A 6,000-nucleotide genomic window follows, 5' to 3' on the forward strand; every position below is an offset into this window, starting at 1 on the left:
CTGTACTTTTTATAATTACAAACATTGCTGTTATGAATTGTCTTCTTTTTTACTTATTTTATTTTTTGTTAACATAATAATTGTACATATATATGCGGTACATAGTGATGTTTCCATACATACAATGCATAGAGATCAGATCAGTGTAATTAGTATATACATAATCTCAAACATTTATCATTTCTTTGTGTTGGGACCATTCAATACCCTCCTTATAGCTATTTGAAACTATATATTATTGTTAACTATAGCCATCCTACTGTGTTATAGAACACTAGAACTTACTTCTCCTATCTAGATGTATTTGCATCCTTTAATAAATTTCTCCCTAACCTCCCCTTCTCCCTACCCTTCCCAGCATCTAGTATCTTCTGTTCTACATTTTACTTCTATGGGATCAACAATTTTTAGTTTCCACATATGAGTGAGAGCATGCAGTGCTTAACTTTCTGTTCCTGGCTTATTTCATTTAACATAATGTCCTCCAGTTTCATCTATGTTGCCATGAATGACAAGATTTCATTCATTTTTATGGTTGGATAGTATTCCATTGTGTGTGTGTGTGTGTGTGTGTGTATGCCACATTTTCTTTGTCCATTCATCTGTTGTTAGACACTATGTTAGTCTGTTCGTGCTATATAGGAACATCTGAGGCTGTGTAGTTTATAAAGAAAAGAAGTTTATTTGGCTCACAATTCTTCAGGCTGTACAAGAAGTTCGGTGCCAGCATCTGCTTCCAATGAGGGCCTCAAGCTGCTTCCACTCATGTAGAAGGCCAAGGGGAGATCATATGGCAAGAGAAGAAGCAAGGGTGGGGGAGATGAAAGGTTCTTTTCAACAACCAGCTATTGTGGGAACTAATAGAGAACTCACTCTATTGGTGAGGACAACACCAAGCCATTTATGAGAGATTCACCCTCATGACCCAAATACCTCCCATACCTCCAATATTGGGGATCAAATTTCAACATCAGGTCTGAGGGGACAAACATCCAAATTATAGCAGACACTTAGGTTCATTCCCTATCTTGGCTATTGTGAATAATGCTGCAATAAACATGTGAATGCTGATGTCTCTTTGATATAACTCATTTCCTTTCTTCTGGATAAATGCCCAATAGTGAGATTGCTGAATCATATTGGAGTTCTGTTTGTAGTTTTTGAGGAGCTTCCATACTGTTCTCTGTGGTGGCTGTACAAGTTTATGTTAACAACAGTGCACAAGAGTTTCCTTTTCTTTGCATTCTCATCAGCATTTGATATTTTTTGTCTTCTTAATAATTGTCATCCTAACTGGAATGAGATGATACCTCATTGTGGTTTTGATTTGTATTTCCCTGATGACTAGTGAGCATTTCTTTGTATACTTTTTGGTCATTTGTATGTCTTCTTTCGAGAAATGTCTGTTCAGATTATTTGCCCATTTTCTAATTGTATTGTTTGTTTGCTGTTGAGATGTTTGAGTTCCTTGTATATTCTGGATATTAATCCCCTGTCAGATGAATAGTTTGCAAATATTTTCTCCCATTCTGTAGATTGTCTTTTCACTCTGTCAATGGTTTCCTTTGCTGTGCAGAAGCTTTTTAGTTTGATATAATCCCATTTACTTTTGCTTTTGTTGCTTGTGCTTTTGAGGTCTTATTCATAAAATATTTATGTCTCTCGGTGTAAGATGTAATGTTTCTATTAGATAAATAACTAGAGATGGAATTGCTTGGTAAATAAATGTGTGAATTTATTAATAAAACTACTTTTTAACATGGTTATGCCAATTAAAATTGCTGCTATTATTGAATACTAAATTCCACTGTTCCACAGCCTCTCAAAAACTGTTTTCTCTCTTCTTACTTTCTGTCAGTTGAATGAGCACAACATAGTAGGTCATTCTGCATGTTTCTGTTCACTAATGGTTTTAAGCTTTTCTTCAAATGTTTACTTCTTGTATTAATACATGCTTCCTTCTTAGGGAAATGCCAGTTCATATTTTTATCTATAATTTTATTGGATCCATCTCTGGACTTTCTGTGTTATTCCATTGGTCAATTTATATACCCCTACACTAGCAGCACACTATATTAAATATCATGGTTTTTAAAACCTTTATCTCTAAATAGGACCAGTTCCCCATCATTATCCATCCTCTTGTTCAGACATGCCTTGTCTTTTAGAACCATTAAATTTCTATATAAACTTCAGAATCAGTTTTTCAAATTTCATGGAAAACTCTGCCAGATTTTTATTGATAAAGTCTCAGGTGTATAAACTTAGGGAGAACAGCCATCCTTAGAAAGTAAGTGTTTCCATCATGAACATGGGGTACATCTCCATTCATTGAAATTTTGTTTAATGTATCTTAGCAAAGTTTTTGAAATTTTCATGCACACAGCTTGCAAACATTTGTTAGATTTGTTTCTAGAACCATTACTATTTTACTTGTAAATGATATATTTAAAACATACATATACATATGTGCATGTGTGTATCTTCTAATTATTTGTTGATGGTATGTAGAAAAACTACTTTTGTATATTGATCCTATATCCAACCTCATTGTTGAGCTCCTTATACAAGCCATTATTTCTCCATGTTTAAAATGCCTATTGCACACGGTTGTTATAGAGATGGAAATGAGGGAAATTTTCTGACAACACACATTTTACAAGCATATTCTAAATATTACTTCCCATTCGTATACTTTGTTATGAAGACAGTAAATTAAAGGGAGGGATACAGAGAGAAAGAAGGTAATTTAGAATGAACTCTAATATTATTTTGGTTTACCAGAACTTTGATTTTTTACTATATTTTTGTGTGTTTGATTTCATAATGATTGTACTCCATTGGGTTAGCAAAATGCCAAGCAGATAACTGCATGGCATTTATTTTAAAGCTCAGGGAAACAGAGGACATATTCAACAACCACAGTCACAATGTAATGGCTTCATCACTGTTAATGTGTTACATATAAAAATAAAATATAATAAGATTGTTTAGGTTTATTTATTTTTAGAGAATAAAAGAGTAACGTGCTGTTTTATATTTTTGACTATGCCTCCATTATAAATATATATAGTAAAAACTAAATTTCCTGACACATATTGGGTCCGTAAGATTTCTTTCTTTTCCTCCCTTCTTCCTTCCCTCCCTACCCCTTCCTCTTTCTCTTCTGTTTCTCCTCTTTTTTTTCTTTTCTTATTTTCTCTCTCCTTTTCTCCCCCTTCTCCCCTTCCTTTCATCCTCTCATCTGTGATAAATTTAAGACACTTTGAGTCCTGAATTAAACTTGAGGGATATGTATGGATGGTTTTAGACACTGACTTGGAGCATTAACCAGTCATTCACCTTGACTCTAGGGGTTAGAATAGCAATTTATGATAATGTCACCTTGGATGAGTACATTCACTTTTCACTATTTCATATGTATAAATGTAATATATTCAAACTTTTAATACCAGTTTGTAATAGAGATATTTCATACCCTAATATTAAAGAAAGAGATTTTGAGACTTTAAATGTTGTTCATACTATTAAAATCCAATGTCCTTAAATAGTGATTATGATCCACTGTGTTGTCTGTAAGTCAAACATTTAGGGAGCTTTCTTAATACATATGCTTAATACTCTCTAAGCTGCGGAAGAACACCTATAATAAAGTACATAAATGACCTCTCATTAGGATAGCTTTGCTTCAATAAACTTGGAATGACTTTTTCTTTTGAAATTGTCGATACATATGCATGAAAGGTAAATCTCCACATCAGACTAGCTAAAGAATTTTGCTTACTTCATCTTTTATAAATTTATAAATGGTGAAATGAGGTAACATAAAGGTGAACCAGTGAAAAATCCAACTTCCTAAATTTATTTTTCACGTATTGACTCTTTGCTGTCATCATCCATTTTCAATCTCTGTCCTCAATAAGAGCTATTTCTGGGAGAAAAATAAACACAATTCTTCGTAAATAAAACCCTACACAAAAAATTAAAAAATATTGTTTACAGTAGTGAAATGCTGTCAGAATACATTTGACAAGAATAACTGTACCATTTGAAAAATAAATGTGAATATGTAAAACTATCATTATAATCAAATGCTGTCTTTTCTTCTACTCCTAAATAAATTTTCATCCCAACCATCAGAGTTAACTTCTAAAAATCTATGTCTATGTAAAATGGACAACTCTTTCCTATGTATAAGCATCTATTTTGAAAAGTCTAATATTTGGTTCCTGTACCATATAGAACTTTTAAAATTCCCTTTTCTCCCTTCCTTTGCCTTCTCTTGGATTAGTAAAATGTAAATAATCACATTGCATATATTCAGGCAAAGCACAGAACATATTCAAGAATGAAATTCTAAAATATATCCATGTAACAAAACTGCACCTGTTCCCCCTAATATATTGAAATTAAAATAATTTTTTAAAAATTTAAAAAGAGAATGAAAGTTATGACAATGCCTTCATCATTTTGAAAGATATTTTATATTTAAAAAAACTATGATGAATTATGCAGTGCTTCACCCAGGAACTATGAGTAAAAAGTGTGGCTGACTTAGAAAGTACTGTTAGTTACAGACAATGACCTAATGATCAGAACTTTCAAATGGAAGAAGACACAGTTTGTCACCATAGATAAAACACATCAAGATTTAGATTCCCATAAAGCCAAAATTAAATTACTTATTTTATTCCCTACAAAACAACAAGGAAAACAGAGTGCTTAGTGCTCCTTTCCCATCTCCCCAAGGGAGAAGTTTTTGTGTGACTAACTGTACCTAGTAGCCACTTTGATTTGGATAAACTCTGATGTGAAAGAAAAGAGCCTGAGAAAAGCCCACGCTGCTTTTCATGTAATTACCTTTCCATATTAGTTCAACAAACATTTGTCATTTCAAGCTTTATTAATCAAGATTATGAATCCTCAAAGGTAATTCCAATATAAGTACGAGTCTCTGACATATAATTGGATAGCCTTTGGATCACCTCGGAGTTTGGATTTTTGTGTCATTGGATACATTTAACAGGTACTCATTTATTTTCTGGGCATTTATAGAGATGTTTGTAGACCTAATCTCCATTAGACTAAACAATCCTTAAAATCTCATTCAAATCCAAGGTTCTATGAGATGAATAAAAGTTTTATCTTTATGAGTATGTATGTTCTTGATTACTTTTGAAGAAAATGATGAAATATGATCTTAAAGAAAATAACATTAGTTTCTCTGGGGTAAAAGTTAAAATGAAGTTAATTTATTTTACATTGTTCCTAGTTTTATCTGATCTGACTTTAATTTAAAATTAATTCAGTCTATTTGGATAGGTGGTGCTCAATTAAATAGAAACAATTACCCAAGTCATGTGTAAACGTAAGATCTGCCAAAACCCCCATCTTTGAGTCTTTAAAGACACCTGACATTGTTGCATAGTGTTTACTAAGAGGAGTTCTGGCCCACACAAAGTCCACTTCCAAAAGTGTTGCCTGATGTCATAAGCAACAATTTAAAGCATTATTAGTCTCTTCAAATCCAATGTTCTCACTGTTAAGTTTCAAGAAAATAATACTACATCAGAACAATTCAGGCATGTTAATTCAAGGATACTTAATTTCTTCACAAAAATGTAGAAATTTCTTCACAAAAATGTAGAAATTAATAAATCTTTTGTAGCTGGAATCTTTTGAATAATTTTATATTAATAAAGCTAGTTATTTAAAAAACAAAATTTCATCAAAAAGTTTACAATGAGCAATAGTAGTCTCCCAGTTCACCCATTGCCTCTGTTTACTAATTGTGTGACCACAGTCAAGCCAATTTGATATATTTCTGTTCTACTTTCTTCATCTCTAAAATGGAGATAACCACTTTCTTCATCTGTAAGATAGAGATAACCCTACCTCTTAGGGTTGTTGTGAAAATCAAATAAACAGGTATGTGTAAAATAATGTGCACAATGCCTGGAACGTGGTAAGTGCAAAATAAATGTTAGCTGTTCCTTTTAT

This window comes from Lemur catta, chromosome 20 (assembly GCF_020740605.2).
Source record: "Lemur catta isolate mLemCat1 chromosome 20, mLemCat1.pri, whole genome shotgun sequence".
Classification (NCBI taxonomy): domain Eukaryota; kingdom Metazoa; phylum Chordata; class Mammalia; order Primates; family Lemuridae; genus Lemur; species Lemur catta.